At 39.8% G+C, this 20,625-nt stretch overlaps 1 protein-coding gene across 1 annotated transcript in view; it reads left to right on the top strand.

The window, feature by feature from the left end:
* Positions 1-20,625, top strand: part of LOC150081393 (PR domain zinc finger protein 1-like) — a 65,397-nt gene that overhangs the window by 4,158 nt on the left and 40,614 nt on the right. Inside the window, exon 2 of the mRNA XM_090379265.1 lies at positions 14,785-14,902. The gene's annotated coding sequence lies outside the window, so the exon portion shown is untranslated. The remainder of the gene's footprint in view (positions 1-14,784; positions 14,903-20,625) is intronic.

Below are 20,625 nucleotides of genomic sequence, written 5' to 3'. Positions count from 1 at the left end.
TCTCTCTCTCCCGTTCTATCCTTCTTGCTCTCTCTCCCGTTCTGTCCTTCATACTCTCTCTCTCCCGTTCCATCCTTCTTACTCTCTCTCTCCCGTTCCATCCTTCTTGCTCTCTCTCGTTCTATCGTTCTTGCTCTCTCTCTCCCGTTCTATCCTTCGTGCTCTCTCTCTCGTTCTATCCTTCTTCTTGCTCTCTCTCCCTCTCGTTCTGTCCTTCTTGCTCTCTCTCTCCCGTTCTATCCTTCTTGCTCTCTCTCTCCCGTTCTATCCTTCTTGCTCTCTCTCCCTCTCGTTCTGTCCTTCTTACTCTCTCTCTCCCGTTCTATCCTTCTTACTCTCTCTCTCCCGTTCTATCCTTCTTACTCTCTCTCTCCCGTTCTATCCTTCTTACTCTCTCTCTCCCGTTCCATCCTTCTTGCTCTCTCTCTCGTTCTATCGTTCTTGCTCTCTCTCCCTCTCGTTCTATCCTTCTTGCTCTCTCTCCCGTTCTATCCTTCTTGCACTTGCTCTCTCTCTCCCGTTCTATCCTTCTTGCTCTCTCTACCTCTCGTTCTATCCTTCTTGCTCTCTCTCCCTCTCGTTCTATCCTTCTTGCTCTCTCTCTCTCCCGTTCTATCCTTCTTGCGCTCTATCTCTTTCGTTCCCTCCTTGCTCTCTCTCTCTCTCGTTCTATCCTTCTTGCTCTTTCTCACTCTCGTTCTATCCTTCTTGCTCTTTCCAACTCTCGTTCTATCCTTCTTGCTCTCTCTCACTCTCGTTCTATCCTTCTTGCTGTCACTCTCGTTCTATCCTTCTTGCCCTCTCTCTCTCTCGTTCTATCCTTCTGGCTGTCTCTCTCTCTCGGTCTCTCCTTGCTCTCTTTCCCTCTCGTTCTATCCTTCTTGCTCTCTCTTTCTCTCGTTCTATCCTTCTTGTTCTCTCTTTCATCGTTCTATCTTCTCTCTCCTTTTCCTCTCTTCTATCTTCTTCCCTTACATTTGTTTCCTCCTTCGTTCTATCATTTCTCTTGTTCTCAGTCCTCCCTTTATTTAACATTGTCTCTTATCTCTCTCTCTCCGTCTCTCTCTCGCTCCATTTCGCTGCCCATTCTTTCATTCTGTCATTCTTGTTCTCTCTCTCTCTCTCTCTCTCTCTCTCTCTCTCTCTCTCTCTCTCTCTCTCTCTCTCTCTCTCTCTCTCATCTATCTATCTCTCTTTCTACACATCTTGTCTTTTCCTTCTGTCTCTCTCGTCCCAATTGGCTGCCCGCTCTTTCGTACCATCAATTATTCTTCTCTCGCTCTATTTCTATCCTTTTCTTGTTTTCTACGTCTCTCTCGCTCTCTCTCCATTTGGCTGCACACTTCATTTTATTAGTCTTCTCGTTCTCTCTCTCTCCCCTGTGTTTCCCTCTCTCTTTTATCTCTCTTGCTCTTTACTTCTCTTTCACTTCCATTTTGGCTGTCCGCTCTTTTATTCTATCATTTTTCTCACTCTCTCTGTAGGTTTATCATTCTTGTTCTATCATCCTTCTTATTCTCTCTCGCTGTTTCCTCTTAGTTACTCGACGTTTTCCTCTGTCTCTCTATCTCTACTTTGTCCGTGTCTCTATTTATCTCCCCCCCCGTTTAGCTGACTGCTCTTTCATTCATCATTCTTTTCGTTCTCTCTTTCTGTCATCCACTTTCTCACGTTTGCTCCCCCCACATGCAAGGTATACGACATAAACATCATATCCTTATCGTGACGTCACTTCCGATGAAAAATGTTCTCCCCCCCCACAATCAATGGTACAATTCTTAGCTTTTAACCAGTTATCATTACCTGAATGCTAAAAAGAGCCAAAATCAAAGAAGCAAATGAATGTTAAAAATGAGTTAAATGTGCATGCTCATGGAGCAAAATGTGAAGTCAATGAATGATTTTTATTTGTTGGACGTATTTTGGAAAAGATCAGCAATGGAAGACACTACATGCTTTGGTCCATCGCGATGCATTGTGGGTTCTGCATAAAGAATAACTAGTTACATCGCAGTTAAATCAGTCTACTCCGTGTATTTATTAATAATGTCTCAATTTCTTATAAATTTAATTGCAACATTAATGTTAGTTTCAATTACTTAAAATATTTTTAAGAATAATTTAAAAACTCCAAAATATCTTCAGATACTTTAATACGCTTCTTATTATTATTTATAAAGTGAATATAAAATTTTACACGTCAGCATCAGCAAACATTTGACAGAAATGGGAAAATCTTGATGGCTTAAACAATTGCATTGCAAGGAACCTTACTCGGGGAAAGATGGTGGTGGCCATTTAGATTATACTAGGGAGAAAAACAATTGGCGGCATGAGGAAACGAATTATATGGGAATGAAGGTGGGGGTTGAGCCGCCAATTGCTTTTATTCTAAGTAATATTTTTATACTTCCTTAAAAGTGTTAAATGTAATCTTAACGTACAAAATATTTTATTTTGCTTTCTTGCGGGAGACAGCTGGACCGTCAATCACGGCGTCGTCATCGGCGCACATAATCCGAAGACGGAAGAGGTCGGCCGGCTATCGCATATCGGCCATAAATCTGTCCGTCCGATCAACTCTTTTGCTTCGTTTGGTCGTCAACAGATTTCCGTTTTTCCCACGAAATCCAAACAACGTGGTCAATGTACGAACCCGGAAGCGTTCCGTAAACCGAAGGTGAAACCGTTATATGCATCGCTCGCACACGGGACAAAAAGAAGAAGAAGAAAAAAAAAACGTTTCCCTCGTGTTGAGGGGTGAAGTAATCCCATGGGGGAGTGGAAGACGAAAATAGCGCCGTGGGTAGGGCGAAGACGGAAAAACAGGTAGTTCACCTTCTCCCACCTGTTTGACGATGACTCGCCTCTCCCGCAGTCCCTTAACTGTAAGGGCATGGCGGGGGGGGGGTTGTTTGCGAGTCGTCGTGCTCGGACGATGAGGTCAGGGATCTCATGGGAAATTGTGGACATCAAAGAGAAAGTTGGCAGAGAATTCGGTAAAAACATCAAAACACAGGTTTGGGTGGCGTAAACACCTTTCACTGACGGCGCTTCGGAGGTCAACGGGGGTCACGAACGGAATAAGGAAGTGGGGAATTGACAGATGGGACCGTCCTCGGACTGGCGCGCGAATTCCTCGAATTCTTTTCATTCGTTGACACCGCTTATCTTCGAGAACAAAATGCTCGCTCATCCGAGGGTGCACTCCTAATCGGGGAAACAGTTACATTAACACAACGAAAGCGCTCTCTCTCTCTCTCTCTCTCTCTCTCTCTCTCTCTCTCTCTGATATTTCCTTCCTCTCTCATTCCTTGCATTTCTCCATCTGATTTTATCTTACCCTAATTTTTTTCCTACTAGTATATTTTTCTCTATCTATCTATTTATCATTCTTCTCGTTTTCTATCTCTCTTTCTTTCTCTCTCTCGCTCTCATTCTTTCTTTTCTCCTATCACCTTCTCTCCCTCTGGATTTATCTTTCTCTCTTTCTATTTGTCAATATCGTTCTATCTGTTCATCTTTCTATCTCTCTTTTTCTTCTCTTTCCCTCTTCTTTCTCGCACCATCTCTCTCTCTCTCTCTCTCTCTCTCTCTCTCTCTCTCTCTCTCTCTCTCTCTCTCTCTCTCTCTCTCTCTTTCTCTCTCTCTCTCTATTCATTTCTATAAAGTTTATCTTTTTCATTTATTTCTGTCAAATTTCTCTTTTTTTTTCTTTCTGTCTATCTCTCATTATTCTTTCTTTCCCTCCTTTGATCATGTTATTTTTTCACTCTGCCAAAAAGTTTCTTTTATTCTTTTTCCGTCCATTTATCTTTCTTTCTTTCTCTCTCTCTCTCGCTCTCTATCCATCGACCTCCGTATTTCTTTTTCGCTCACTCAGAACCTACATGTTTCTCGCCTAACCTTTTCCTCTTCTCTCTCTCTGTCCACCTCCTCATCTTTCTCTTTCGTTCACTCACCACCTATATATTTCTCTCCTCACGTTTTCTTTTTTGTCCTCTCTATCTGATGACCTCCGTATCTTTCTCTGTCTCCCCCCCCTCTCTCTCTCTCGCTCATTCACTCTCTGTATGTCTCTCTCTCTCTCTTCTGTATCTTTTTTCCTCCTTCACTCTAACAGACAATACTTTCTAGAAACGTATTATAAAAAGTCCTTAAAACTCGTATAGCTTTCCAGATGTTTAAATTTTTTGGTGGGGGTGAAATGGGGGGCCAGGAATTCTAGAAAACGCAGCCGATGATTCAAATTAAAGCAAAAGGTTCCCCTCAGTATCTGTGCGCAACTTAGAGGTAATGCAGGAGTAGAGGAAGGGCTATTTCTGCCATCTCAAGGAGCTCAGCTCTGCGTTCTCGTGTGATTTTAATCACAATCAATCATTAAGTCGACCAATCAGAGGGACCGACCATTTCCCTACCTCTTCAAAACGTCACTGTAACTTCAATCGAATGTGTTCTAAAGGTCGGTCTGTCTGTTTTGCGAAATTAAAAACGTCATGTAATTCTTGCCCCTGTATTAACCTCGTTCATAATACTGTTAGCACGAGGGGGATGTCATACGAAACAGGTCGCAATCGCCAATGGCAGACACCAGGAAAAAAATCGTCTGATCTATTTTCTTCAAACTTAATATGTGGCCTCGCAAACCTACCCATCGTAAATTTTTATCTGCTTGGATAATGCTTACCTCGAAACGTAAATTACATCAATTAAATTGCAAATTATTATGCAAATTGCGCCATAATTCATGAGATGCGCAGTTTCGTCAGCAAAAACTTCAAATATCCTAATTAATATGGCGCAGAACGTGGCAGTTAATACAATAACGTCACAGCTTAAACACAGACTGGCATTTGACTGTTTCGCGCATGCTTTGAATAGGAAATCGCGCGAACCAATGCACTACAACTTTTTTTAATATATTTAAATTAATACTGGAATAATATTTTCTTGCACACGTTTTGAGCTATAAAATCATTTCTAGCCCTGCTATCGAGGTTATTAGAAATTTACATCTCCTATTCGGTCAAACAAAACTATTTTTTAAAATGTTTTGACGTCAGAGACGCTTTTAAATGATATTCTCGTGCTCACATTGAGTAACAAAATCGTTTGGAGGCTTAAAATCTTAGAAATTACCACGAAAAATTCGATCAAACGACCGAAATATTGAAATGAACAACCTCGTGCGCACGTTTTTGAGTAAGAAATCGTTTGGAATCGTGAAATCAACAGTAGAAATTTACATGAACTATTTCATCTAACTGAACAATGAAATGAACACAACGCGCGCGCATTTTTGAGTAAGAAATCGTTTGGAGTCATGAGATCAAAATTAGTAGAAATTGACAAGAATTATTTGAGCTGATTGAGCAATGAAATGAACAACCACGCGCGCACATTTTTGAGTAGCAAATCGTTTGGAGTAATGAAATCAGAATTTTTTTTTTCTCTTTGAGTAAGATATATTTTTTTTGAGTAATAATACTATTTTTTGAAATGTTTTGAAGGCAGAAATTTAAATGATATTCTCGTGCGCACATTGTGTAACAAAATCGTTTGGTGGCTTAAAATCAAAGCTCTCAGAAATTAACATGTAAAATTCGATCAAACGACCGAAATGTTGAAATGAACAAACTCGCGCGCACGTTTTTGAGTAAGAAATCATTTAGAGTCTTGTGATCAAAATTATTAGAAATTGACAATTAGGGTACTGAACAATGAAATGAACAACCACGTGCGCACTTTTTTGAGTAAGAAGTCGTTTGATAGCGTGAAATCAAAATGACTAGAAATTAACACGAACCATTCGATCTAACTGAACCATAAAATAAACAACCACGCGCGCACGTTCTTGCGATCAAAATTATTAGAAATTGACAATTAGCTGACTGAACAATGAAACGAACAACCACGCGCGCACGTTTTTGAGTAAGAAGTCGTTTGATAGCGTGAAATCAAAATGACTAGAAATTACCACGAAACATTCGATCTAACTGAACAATAAAATAAACAACCACGCGCGCACGTTTTTTGAGCAAGTTATCGTTTGGAGTCGTGAAATCAAAATTATTAGAAATTGACACGAATTATTCGATCTAAAAATGAAACGAACAACCACGCGCGCACGTGTTTTTAAGCAAGAAATCGTGACATGAAACCTGTAAGAAGCTGCCAAGTTCTAGCAGATGCTTAAAAATTATTTTCAAAGAACAAAAAAAATCAGCGTTTTCATTTCCCTTTTCTTTCTCTCTGTACATTCGTTGCCGCTTCTTTCTTTTCTTTTCTTTTTTATCAGGTAAAGAAAATGGAATGACTCAGTGAAGAAGTAAACGATCAACAATTCTAGTTCCGGATTTTTTTCTAACACTTCATTCTACTGCGAGTGTCAACTGCATTCTACGAAACCATGGAACCGAAAACCTCACCAAACAGCCCACCAAATCATTAGAGCGAAACCTCCTGAACTTTGTTCCCTCCACCGGAGGATTTTATTTTAGTTTTAACTTTTCTAATAGGCACTGTTTAGCGGCGAGAAAAGAGAAGCCAAAAACCTGTTTAACGCGGGTCACATGGGTTAAGGTGTAAGGAGTAAAATTGGAGGTGGGGATAAGAATCTACATGCATCGTTACGCGCATCTAACTGGCACGTATGGCGTTCCGTTACGGGCCCGCTACTATCTACCGAGCTAACGGCAGTCAGTTCAGTAGACGTTCAAGTTTTTTTTTTTTCGCTTCTGCGTGCGCACGAGACCTAGGTCGCACTGAAGAGGAGGAGGGGAATGAAGAGTTGTATACTTTAGAATACAAGCCAGGCAATGGAGCGGCAGATAAAGGGGCAAGGTAGTTTACAGTAGTCGTCCGTATCAAGGTACGGGATGGTACATGACCTGACGGCTGTCCGTTCTCCGGAAGACAAGAGGTGAACGAATAAAAGTGTGGGGGGAAGTGGAGGGAGGTGAACTGGCCTCATCGACTTCCTAATCGAACTGAAAGACAAAGATAGCCTTTGTTTGTTTTTAACAAAGCTGAAATAAACAAAAGACAACAACGGCTTCGGCGAATCGTCCATCGATGGATTCCCTCTGCGTTATTCCCGCGCTCCCAACTTTAAGGGGGGGGGGGAAGTACGCAAATTCTGAAGAAAATATCAGACAAGACATCGTTTGCCTTCTTAGTCTCCTGTTTACATTGCGTGGAACATTTTACGTCCGATTGAATCTGAATCCCCGTCTTTCATCCAGGACCAAATTAAAATCATTCAACAGTTTTTTTTTTGGTTTTTTTTTGTCTTCCAGTTCTTGTGAAGCCGACATCTGCTCAACTTAAGGACCAATAAATATGCCGCCTCACTTTTGCAGGAGACAATTTTGGAAGTGTAATTTGCAAAACCTTGAGGATTCCATAATTTGACAAGTCCGGACTTGATATGAAGAGATGGAAGCAAAACTATGTGCGCCAGGCTGAAACTCATTCCTTGTAGACCAGTCTCTTTTCTTTTAGTGTTGATCTTCCGCCATGCTGTCCCAGAAGCAAAGAAAGCATCTTGAAGCTCCCACAGACCAAAGCTGATCTTCCCTAATGTATATTTCTTCAACAGGCTTCTGATGATGTAATCTCAGTTATCCTGTTCGCCAAATTCAACGTCCAGTTCTGAGGACTTCTCTGGAGGGTAGATTGGGAAATGGCAGGATTTCAACTTTCCAATCTGTAGACTTTTTTAAAATTTTGATATATCCACCAAAAGTAGTAGTCGTCATGTTGGGTTGAGGACTGTCTCCATATTCTAGGTGTAGCAAACAATGCACTTACGACTACCAAAATAGCATTCACGTGCCTGCAAAACTTGGTCTCATCAAAGACAAATGGTTCGTCTTCTTTGGACCTACATAATAGCTACAAATATAGCAGAAGGAGTGTGGACTAAACCTTCAACTGCTGCCAAAAAACCAATGGCACCGATGGATTCATTACACAAAGCGCAGTTTTCTATTAGGGTTGTTCAAACCATATGGTTTTTTTCACTGGAGTCAATTCTTTTGTTCTTAAGTTATAAAGCACTGGTTACTCCGGTCTTAGGTTCCCTATCAAAAAGACATACACACACTAGCCAAAAAAATACGAACCTTTGTCTTATCGTGGGTGCACGTTTAGCAGGAGCCACGATTCAAGAAATGAAAGATAACTGGTTTCTCAACTACTTCCTTCTCAAAGGTTTCTAATGACTGGAAAGCAAGCAGTTCTTCCACATCTCTAAGGAGTAAATGTAGCAGAAAAACAATACTTCAAGAGCGAAGCATTGCAATTCTAAGTAGGAAGGACTGTAAGGAAAAATTGGACATCTAATGTACAGCAAATAACATCTGAATTCCACCAAACAATCCAAGCATTGGAGGTGGTATCATGGCACGGACTGGGTTCGTTAATTCCAGTGGAAGGTCGAATGTCATCCAAACAGTACCTGAATTTTGTATCAGACCTGCTGCATCATGCAATGTTACACTTTTACCCCAAAAGCAATGGCCACTTGATGGATGAAAATGAAACAGTGCATCGTGCTAGAATGGTTCGGAAAAACATGACAGGAATTTCCACCATCTTTCCTGGCCCCGACATTCACCTGATCTCAATGTATGGGATATGTTGGGGAGAACTATTTGGAACGAAGTCCCCATCCTTCAACTTTGTCGCAGCTACTCGATATTCTGCTGGAAGAATGGTTAAATTAGACCAAAGCGCACTAAAACACCTTATAGAATCCATGGCGAGTAACACACTTCCTGTTATTCCAAACAAAGGCTGCCCATTTCGACTCTCAATAAAGGTTCCTATTTTTTTGGCTAGTGTGTATGCATAAGTGTTTCTGAACCTGTTCAACTTCGGGCAATAAATCACTGTTAAAAGTCCCTTCATCTGAATATCGTGTACTGATTACGTGATATAATCAATGATTGTAAAACTGTGGAAAATTGAAGTTCCATTAGAAGATGGAATCTGTATATAAAGCTGTGGCACGTCTCAAAAATATACATCACATTTATTTCAAATATCTCTGAAAGATTTTAAGACAACAGAATACTTCATTGTACCTACCGCGTATTGTTTAATAATAATTTCCCAGGGAAAAACAAAATCCCAGAGATAATCTCACGAAAAAGGATGGGACTGGCGCACTATGGCGGGATTACCTGTTCCTCTGGATGAAAAACCATAGTTTCTGATGGAAAAAAATCATGCAGTCCTCGCTTCGAAACTATCTCGGTCACGATGTTAAAAAAATCCCATAAAAATCCCGCTCAGTCCCGATGTGGTTTAAACAAAAGCCTTTTCCGCAAGGTGTTCATTTGGTCTTCTTATGGTGCATTGTCAAGGTGTTGAGCACCCATCGTAACTTCTATACTAATCGCGAAGTCTAGGTCTGTCTGTCTATCTGTCTGTTTTGTGGGATGAAAAACTGCACATTGACAAAGCTAGCATCGATTAAAAATAGTTCCCATCAAAACACACACGATTTAAAGAGACAAACAAATATTTATCGACTTAAATTGTGAAATTGGTTTCTCAATGGTCCTTTTCCTGAAGTGTCTTGAATATTTTTTTCCTGTTTGTTGTTTTTCCTGGGAAAAAAAGACGATTTTCCGCAAATACAGGAAGCAAAACAGGAAACCTTAGGTATTGAAGGTCACGCGTAGGGGGGATGGAGGCGATTAAACCCTCTTTAGGATTTCGTTTTTAACCGCAGAGGTTTAAAAATGAAAATCCCTCAAAGTTAGATTAAATAGTAGCACATCTTAATAAGGGGGATAGTCGGAGTCGTGCGACAACAATACATACGTTAGCATAATCGCGTGCCCGAACTGAGTTAAGGGCGGGCTACAAGTGGAACGAGGTATACGGTTCGTCAACGGTCATTCACCTCTGTCCCCATTGTACTACTGAGGAGAGATGTTACCTAAGGCAGCCTTGCCCTTGACTGCTCACAAAGAAATGGAGAAGAAAGGGGAGGACTCATTGTATACACGCACTACCCCCCCCCACCGACCTTCCTTCTACACGGGTTGCTTCTTTCTTCCCCTTCCCTGATAATATAACCTCCCCTGGCACGCATTCTAGGTTACAAATGAAGACAGGTCTGTGTTGATCATTGTAACAATCCGAATGCTACTGTAGGCTTAACGATGCGCTATTCATTCGGGCATACAGTTGACGGAAGATAATCAGCAATATTCATGAAACATCTTTCAGAGTAGCGAAAAGTGGCGTAACAATTATTTAACATTTTATTCTATTCAATTATTTAGCGATTTAAATTATTCGGATGTCCGCCTGAGTCTGGGTAATCAGCAATGTTCATGAAACATCTTTCAGGGTAGCGAAAAGTGGCAAAAAAATTATTTAACAAATTAAAGTGATTCGGGCTAATTCAATTAATTTTTTTTTTCTCAATTCACTGGAAGTGTGTTGCTTTACTTGAATGACCACTGCAAGTGACAGTGAAGGTGACCACGGGTTGGTACTAGTCTCTAAGAAGATTGCGTTAGAGGAAGAGGGTCGGATACCAATTTTTTTGTTCGCCGGAGCGGAAAAGCAAAGGTTAAGAAAAATCTCGCCGATCCCTTTTAAGGAAAAAGGCACGACTGATTATTAAAGCAAAGCGGTCATCGTGTTAAAACAAAAGAAATTTTTAATCGTTAGTTTTTATATCAGTCGAGCCCCGTAACTTCTAAAGGGCCCTCTCTGTTTTGTTATTAATATTTTTCAACTGTGTTTGTAAAGCGCTCTTATATTTTCCGCGACCTTCTAAAACTCCTACCCTTCGGACGACAATAAACCAACAACCCTGCTTAACTCTCCACTATAATATCTATTTCCGGGGTCCTTACAATCGGGGGACCTGTGCACAGGCCAGATAGGCTCATGGCGAAAGACGGTCTTATATCTTACTCTTAATTGGAAATGCCGGCGCAAAATGACTCTTAGTGTTTTTTAGAGATGGCTGTACCTCAGCCAATCTATAACTGAGATTTATTTTAGAAATGTTCCTTAATTTTCCACATTTCTCCACGATTTTCTTATTTTCAGTACATTTTTCTACTCCCCTCTTTACTTTTTTTTATCCTTTTTTGATTAAAAAAATAATCTAAGAGCACCTTAGAATTTTGTTCCTTCCACAAACTGTTAGGAGATGCTCGTAGAGTTTTGTTTTCGTGAGATGCTCCCTTGTTTCCAGGCAGTCTGCAATTGTAATCCACCCACCAATCCCGAGCGTATTCGTAAAGTTCACCAAGCGAAATGAAGTGAGGAGAAATCCAATCGGAGAAACTGTATTGAAAGCCGCATGAAACTGTCTACACTCTACTCAAGTGCTTGGGCACACCACCCCCTCGAGGTTTGTCCATACAATCGTAGGCATATCTGCAAACTAACATCCCTCCAGTCTCCACACTTCAACTTTTCCACAAGAGGCTTCTTTTTCTGATCCAAGTGAAACCATAAGTTGATTCTAAGAGGGCGACTGGGTCATGTCGCCTGCGGGTGTCGGCATTGACGATATGAAGTTACGGCTCACCTGTTTCAGAACATGACTTCTGTGCTTAAGCATCTCACGCGGCTTCGGACGAAAGCTGGGGTAAACCGCTGGCAGCAACTCGATCGTTGCTGCGTCTCTCAGAAGTGGCAACACTACAGCAGCATCCTCAGAAAATTACCGTTTCTCTAGGGCTCTTCAGGCATCGTTCAACAGGGACCAACTCAGACAGCGGTGATAATGGTAATGCGAACCTTTCCCTTCTACTCAGAGAAAACTTTAGTTTCGAAAATGATTTCTAAAATGCTTCGGGCGATCGAGACGCAGAATTCGCTTTAAAATAGAGCCATCGAGCATTTTTACATTGCATTTGTCTTCAAAACGTGGCCATCTCTTAAAAGAACCGCATAAATTTGTTTTTCTCTTAAGTTTGTGCGAGCTAACTAAAGAAAGAAGAGTCCTCGGTACAAAACGACAAGACGAATTCATCCGAGTTACTTCATAACATTGTTTTATTATTTCCGATTACTACGTTTCCTTTTCACATTTTTAATCGCAACAGTGGAAATCCGGGTACCGGAAATATGCATTTTTCAGAATATTTTTATCTTTAAATAGGCTCAAGTTGCAACCTGGTCGCATAGCAACTTGGCGCCATAGCAACTCCTACGGAGAAGCACTTGCATCTTTTTCAATGTTAAGAATTAATCAGAGTGAAATGTACATCTCATTTTCTGAATGTTTTTATCTTCGAATACGCCCATAGCAACCTGGTCTCATAGCAACTATCTTTTTTTTTCAATGTTAAGAATTAATCAGAGTGAAATGTACATTTCTGGATTTTATCTTCGAGTACGTCCATAGCAACCTGGTCTCATAGCAACTTGGTGCCATAGTAACTCGATGTCATAGTAACTCGATGTCATAGCAACTCCTTTGTTCAATGTTAAGAATTAAGCAGAGTGAAATGTACATTTTCTGGATTTTTTTTTTTTTTTTATCTTCGAGTACCATGGCAACTTGATCTCATAGCAACTTGGTCGCATAGCAACTATCTTTTTTTTTCAATGTTAAGAATTAATCAGAGTGAAATGTACATTTTCTGGATTTTTTTTTTTTTATCTTCGAGTACGCCCATAGCAACCTGGTCTCATAGCAACTTAGTGCCATAGCAACCTCTCTCTCTAGCAAAACTATTTTGCATCTTTTGAACATTCTATGAAAACGTTAGGAAATGAATCTCAAAGATTTTAAAGGTGAAAAAGAAACTTAGGATTGCAGTCAATGCGCGCCATTTAAATTAATTTCTGCTTAAGAGAAATTATCGAGTTTTTTTTTTCTTTTTTTGGCTAAATAAACGAAGATACGCAAATGTTTATATTTTCTTCTCTACAAAGAAATCTATGATGAAAGCAATTGTGAAGAACAAATAAACATAAGTGAAAAAAAAAATGGCCTTTGAAGTAAAAAAAAAAAAAAAAAACAGGGAGATTGTCATGATTAGCTTGACTGCAAATAAGGGTGAACACAGGAAGGAAAATTATAGTAAAACGAACTCATTTGGAATTAAATAAGAGCACCCTTTGTTAGACCGAAGAGCAGAGATCTGGCATTGCCCTTGCTTCTGTCAACAAGTACCAATTATTTCGTAATCATACATTTCATCGTATAACAATCCCACATTGAGTCATTTAAGGCGCTTACACCTAACTATCTATTGCACAAACGAGGAAAAGTTGCAGGCTGGGGGAGAGTGCTCTAGTTTTGACGTACCCGCTATGTGTAATTGCTCCACGTCCTTGCCGTCAAGGGCGAAGTCGTCCTACAAGCAGACTGCCAGCTCTTTCCTCACTAATGGATTGGTATGTGGCCGTGAAGAGTCGCCAGCGTTCCTATTTGGCGTCTGGATACACGAGCGAGTGATCAGGTGGGGGGTTAGAAGGCCATCGTAACTTTCTCACATGACCTTTGTCCCCTCTTGCTTTTCTTTTTCTTCCAGGACATTCTTAAGTTTCTCTGAGACCTCTTTTAACAAGCCCTGTCACAGTTATAAATAACGACTTCAGTCCACTCGCCAGGCTATACAGAGATCACTTATAATTTGTATTTATTATTCATAGCCAGGGTACTTCAACATGGTTTATGGCTACTGTCAAGGTTTCTACGCTATAGAGGTCGCTGCATTGTTTTCTAGTTCGTAACCTTTATGGTGTAGACTAGACGAGTAGGCCAAGCCATTTGTACTTCTTTAAGAGGTTGGTCTGTAAGAAATAGTTATCTTGACAGTGTATTCAACTGTCACTGAGAAATACAAATCCGGTTTATAGGTTAGCCATTTCATCTGCTGTGATAAAGTGGGAAACATTAATAATAAACAGATTTAAGGCGCAATACTTCCATTGGATTCAATGTTTTGAAAACATTGAATCCAATGGAAACTGAAAACTAACCCTGAACAGATGGTTTACTCGAAAATTACGCCCCTAAAAAGAGATCATTGACTTCAGTAGTCCCTAGAAATTAAGCCCAAAGCGATGGTGGATCAGAAAAATGGGCTTAGATGTGGTGCATCTAAAAATTAGACTCAAAGAGATGGTGCACCCGAAAATCAGGCCTAAAGAGATGGTATAGTTCCTAAAGGGATGACCAACTTAACTTGAGTATCTATAAATTAGGAAGGGGTATTTATTATCTTAGCAGAGGGAAATGAAAAGAAGTTGAATATTATAATGAATTCTTAATAGATATTGGGAATATATTGGACTGCGATATTTCGGATGGATTACTCCAACATCCCGTTTGCCAGTCTGCATTTTGTTCCTGCAATAAACAGTAACCTCCTGCTACTGCTTAGCATCAGTGCGACCTCCAAATTAGGCTTATTGGAATGACTCTATTGATTCTTATCAAATGTCAGTGAGAACAAAGGAGTACTGGCAACTCGTTGAATACCAAATATCAGAGGTGGCTGGTCAGGAGGTCGTTTTCCTTGAGAAGTGCGGAAGACAGGTGAGTGGAGTAGGGGGGTGAGATTTGTGACATGACGGTTGACCTTGATCGACACATACACTAGACCCAGCTATCCCTTGTATACACAGACCAGCTCTCATGTGTGCTTCTCAAAGGTGCGCTCGATAAACAGACGCAAAAACGGACACTCTTAAAACATGTGACCCTAAATGAGCTTAAAGATTACTGGAATAATAAGTGTAGGTGATATCACCTGCCTTGCGCCTTATCTGTCCTACTTCTTCCAGGGCACGTGCACTTCCCCTTTCCTTGTGAACCAGACGGACATCTCAGAATCCGGGAGAAGACGACAAAGAGAATAAAAGGAAGAGAACGCCACGAAGACCAGTAAGGCGACCGTGAACCGTAAGTATATGATTTTTATTTTTACTGTTTCGTTTTTTGTTCTGTTGTCCATCTGCAGTGCTTGGAAGAGTGGATTTTAATTTGCCCAATGCTACAAGTTTCTTTGTTCTAAGAACGGTTAGTCAAGCTCATGGATCACAGATATAACGATTAGTTTATAGATAAGGAGAGGAAGAATTTTTTCAAGAAAGATCTCACCTCAAAATTTTGAACCACACACTTCCGTATCCAGGACAGCCAGTCAGTGGCGCCATTATCTGCAACCCAATCGTGACAATCTTTACGTTCCTGTACACCACAATACTTTAAACAAATACTTTAAAATTTAATGTCTTATAAAGGTCTTCCCAACAAGCTTCTATCTTATGATCTTCTAAATTTGCAGTTGAGAAGGCAGTTTTCTCCATGCCCGCTCACTGGGGGTTGGTGGTAAACGGCTCTCTGTCTTCTAACTTCTCAATTAATTCTGGAGTTTTGTTCTTTCATTCCCTCCTGTTTTTTAATGGGTCCACGTGAATTCTTTTCGATACAATTCGTTGTACAGTCCATGTTGTGACACCTTTAATTCAGATGAGATTATTTATTAATATTCCTACTCAGTCGAATCCTATGCTTTTCCAAGAACGCGAATTGGTTGAGGGTTGAGAAGCTAGAAGAAAATTACGGGAACAGAAACCAAGTGGAAGGAAGAGAAATCACAGTGAAGGTTGTTAAAGTCATGCGCTGTTTAAGTAACGTGGACTGGTTGAGGGTTGCGAACCCTAATGAAAGTTAATGAAGGAAGATTTCCTTTTTCTTTTAAGGAGAACTCCCAAGTCTACTCTATTCTAGCAACCTTGTAACTCGGGTTTTTTAAGAAGAAAACAAGGCGAACAGACAATACAATACATGAAATTCGTAGGTATTACTGTATATACAGACACCTACCTCACCACCTCCGTTGTTTGGTGAAAAGATGAACACCATTTTACCTACCATCCTCTTAAGTGTCTTTTTGCGCACCATCCCTTAGTCAAGAACGTCGAGAATCGCCACGGACCCTGGTGAAACCGCCTCACTGAGCCAGAGAGCTTTTCCATGTAGGGGATTCGAACTCCAATTCACCAAACTGTCATGCACCGAATTGTCATATAACGTTATCCATCCCCAACTCATAGACTCCATTCAAAAGAGGGCATTCAAGGCAATTAATGGTCCTCTTACAAACTGTGTCCATTCTCTATCTCACAGTTTCTGCTGCATGCCTATTCTGTAGATACTTCATTGCTCGGCGTTGTTCTGAATTGGCGTCCACGATTCCCCCTTTCTCTTCTAAGTCCAAATACCTGACAACCAGTGCGCATCCTTCCATTGTCCAACTCTAAACTCACAGAATCATCTTTTCTTGCTCATTTATCCCTTCAACTTCCATTTTCTTGAACAAGCACCCTTCATACGTATTTTCTGAAAATTTCAATCTGCAGAAACTCAAGTCCAATGCCAACGAGTATCTTCTTTCATCTTCTCAACCAGTAATCGTGTTTGGGGGAGATAGAAAAGAAAAAAGGGTTTTTAATTTTTAAATGTTCAATTTTTATTACTAATTCCAAAATATTAATATTATGACTCCTTTTATACCACAAAGAAAAATTTATTATTAAAATAAAATAAGACCCAAAAAAAGGGTCGGGGCAAATGTGACGTTAATTTAGGGACTTCATTACACGAAATGGTTGCGTCTCGATGCCTCCCTCAGACAATCGTATGGTTTTATTTCACTAATTTCGAAGCAAACCCCGTCTGATATTAGTTAGGGTTAAAATGAAAGGTTAAACGTACATATTCCTTCCTCAGCATCATCCTTTGGTCAGCCTCGACTCCTAGTAAATTCTGCAGAAAGGAGAGGCCAATGGCAGAACCACTGACGCTCAATCCTTTATCTCTATTGGAGGAGATGCTGTCTGCTTCCCTTTACAACCTTTATCGATCTTTCCCTTCCGTTTGTGTACCTGTCGCCTGTTGAAAACTGGGAACGCTGCATCCAATAGCAGTCGCTGGCTTGTTTGCTGTGGCAGTCCTTCTGATGATGTCACTGCTTCCAGGAAGAGCAGGAAGGAGTTGCCCTGCGATGTTAAACACAAAGGTCTTGAGGCATTCGCTCAATTATCTTCTATTGCTTTTCAGAGGATTGAATTCCCCTACTTTAGAAGCTCGGCTTCGAAAAATGGAGAATTTCTCTATTCCTCTCTCTGTCTCTCAATAAAAACTTCCTTCAGCTTGTCCATCCATTCACATATAATAACTCTATTCCCAATCATTCGTAATTTTCATGCGATATTACACTGAGCTCAAATTTCATTAAATCAGACAAATCAAAATCTGAGGTTTTTCTTAATTTTTTTGAGTTATTTCTGTACATAAATAGAACGATTTCCCAAATTTCATTAAAATCTGACAAATCAGAATCCGACAGGTTTTTTTTTTTTTTTTTTTTGATAAAATCTTGAGTTATTTCTGTACATAAATAGAATGATTTCCAAAAATATATTAAAATCGACAAATCAAAATAAATCGATAAAATTTTGACCCGTTTCTGTACATAAACATAAGTACGAATTTTAAAAAATCATTTTAGAATGATTTCTTAAAAAAGAAATCATTCTAATCAAAATTTGACACGTTTTTTGATATTTTTTTTTGAGTTATTTCGGTATATAAATAGAAGTGTTTTAGAATGGTTTCTCAAATTTCATTAAAATCGGACAAATCAAATCCAACAAATTGCTGGATAAAATTTTGAGTTATTTGAGAGTAAATTTAGGAAATCATTTCCGGAAATGAAATTAAGGAAATCATTTTAGAATGATTTCCCAAATTTCATTCAATCGGACAAATCAGAATCAAACAGTTTTTTTGATAAAATTTGAGTTATTTCTGTATATAAATAGAATGATTTCCCAAATTACATTAAAATCGGAAAAATCAAAATCCAACAAATTGCTGGATAAAATTTTGGGTTATTTCTGTATATAAATAGAAGAAATTTAGGAAATCATTTTCAGAAATGAAATTAAGAAAATCATTTTATAATAATCTCCTAAATTTCATTAAAATCGGTCAAATCAAAATCTGATTTTTTCTGATTATTTTTTTTGAGTTATTTCTATACGTAATTAGAATGATTTCTCAAATTACATTAAAATCGGACAAATCAAAATCCAACAAATTGTTGGATTAAAAGTGAGTTATTTTTGTGTATAAATAGAGGGAATCATTTTAGAAAATTTAGGAAATCACTTTCGGAAATTAAATTAAGGAAATCATTTAGAATGATTTCCTAGCATCCAAATTAGTCAAACCAAGATGAACTTGGTTTGACTAATTAATAATGAACTAATCCTTAAGAGATTCTCAATCCAATCTCGATTCATGGCAACCAGTTTGCGTGGCCTACAGAAAACTCAAACGGTTCTTTATTCGATTGTTCCGGATTCGGTCCGTGTCGTGAATGAGGGACGAGACTTACAGATCGATGCGTTTATTAACTTTGTTTCCTGTGAGGAAAAAAAAAAATGTAATAAAGAGAAAAAAGAGCGGGGAAAAGTGTCCCACGGAAGCGCGTGCAAGGCGATGGTGGGGCAGGTGAAGAGGAAGTGGCAGTGATTAAGTTGATTGATACCGTACTTTCACTCGGTCTGCGCACAAAGTTTCCGGCCAAAGCCCGTCTCTGCGCTTCGCCATTACGCTCGGCTAATGAGATAACTGCCTTCGCAAGGTTCGTACGGCGAGCCGTTACAGGAAGGTTAAGCGATGGAACGTGATACCCCGCAGTAAAAGGGTTAAGAGCCCTGTTCAAAGCCACGTCCACTTTCTCTGTTTGGGCCTTTCTTTTCTTTTGCAACGTAAAAAGCATTTTAATCAGATCGGCTGTTTTTGATTCTTTCCGCGAGCGGAACCTTTCTCGCCTTTTTAGTGAGGACCCCAGGGCAGGCTGAGCCAACTGAGCAACCTAATTAACCCTTCTGTGCCTTAATGATGTCACGTAACAGGTGGGGGACGGAGTAGTGCAGGATTGTCGACTTGGACTTCCATTTCATTGAATGATTTCTTTTGGATCGAGTTGTGTGGGATTTATAATTGGTTTCGTGTCTTTGGAGTTTGGCTTCGTTGGCTGCTGGTTGACCTCAGAGAATGGAGTTTACAGCTGCTCAACAGATTGGGCAATGTCGGACTTCTCTGGTTATTGGTGTTGGGAGGTTTACGTCTTGGATATTTTTTGTTGCAGATGGTATGGGATGTGGATGGATATGGACTGTAATGGATGATACTCTGGATGGTACAGCCGTTATTGTGGGAAGGTGTCTTTCTAGTAAGATATTGATGGTGAAATCTCGGTCGGTTAAGAAGTTAACTTAACAAAAACGGAGAAAGAGAGTGAGAAACAACAAGAGTGACAAATTGAAATAGAGAGAAAGTCAAAAACACAGAAACAGAAAGAAAGAGAAAGACACAGAATGACTGAAAGTGATATAGAGAGAAAGTCAGAAACAGAGAGAGAAAAACAGAAAGTGAAATAAAGAGGAACAAAGTCAGAAGCAGAGAAAACCAGAAAGAGTCGGAAAGTAAATGAGAAAGACACAAAGATAGAGAGAAAAAGAGTAACAGACAGAGAGGGGAGGGAAAGAGAGACATAAATAGGGAGAGGAAAAAAGTGACAGAGAGAGAGAGAGAGAGAGAGAGAGAGAGAGAGAGGCAGACAAATAGGGAGAAAAGTGACAGAGAAACAGAAAATTGACATACAGAAAGGAGAGAAAAAAAAGAGAACAAAAAGAGACAGAGACAGAAAAATAGGGAGAAAAGTGACAGAGAGAAAGAAACGGGACAGAAAACTGACATACAGAAAGGAGAAAAACAGAGAAAGAGAGAGTGAAAGAGACAGACAGGTAGGCATATAGAGAGAGAAAAAAGTGACAGAGAGAGAGAGAAGCTGAAATAGAAGACAAAAGAGGACGTAGACAGAAAAAGCAGCCAGAAAGGAGAGAAAAAAAGAGAAAGAAAAACAGAAAGGAGAGAAAAAAGTGAAAGAGAGAGAGATAAATAGGGAGAGAAAGTGACAGAGAGAAACAGACAACGATACAGATAGAAAGGAGAGAAAAAGAGAGAAAGAGAGAGAGAGATACAGACAAATAGTGAGAGAAAAGTGTGGCAAACAGAGAGAGAAACAGAAATAGACAAACAGACAGACAGAAAGGAGGGGAGAGAGAAAGAGAGAAATAGGCAAAGTGATAGAACTAAAAAGAGAGAGAGAGACAAATTGAAAGAGATGGATGTAAATAGTGAGAAACAGAGAAAGGCCGAGAGAAAGAGATAGACAAAAAATAGAAAGACAAAGGGAAAATGAGAGGGTGGGAAAGAATCAGAAAGGTTGAGCAGCGATCAACTGTGTAGAAGAAGAATGAAGAAGAATGGTTGATAGAAAGGAGAGGCAAAAAGCGAAGGGAACGCACGGCGTATTAATGGCGATCGTGGTGAATGGATTCAGAGGACCAATCGCATTCAGAAAAGAATCCGTAAATAAGGCAGGAGAGAGAGAAGAGCGCACTAATGAGCAGCAGCAGAAGACGGCGTCCGTGTGAGAAAAGTTACATTCGTTCCCTCAAATCACCTTTTTCCCTTTTCTAATTTTTGCTGCCTCTCAAGAGCCTTGAATTTCTGCACGAGCAGTGCTAGCTAAATACTTAAAT

Source organism: Mastigoproctus giganteus, chromosome 8 (genome assembly GCF_048544385.1).
Source record: "Mastigoproctus giganteus isolate SK-2022 chromosome 8, ASM4854438v1, whole genome shotgun sequence".
Lineage (NCBI taxonomy): Eukaryota > Metazoa > Arthropoda > Arachnida > Uropygi > Thelyphonidae > Mastigoproctus > Mastigoproctus giganteus.
Note: the sequence above shows the minus strand (reverse complement) of the source record. Positions and strands in the feature narration are given on the sequence as shown.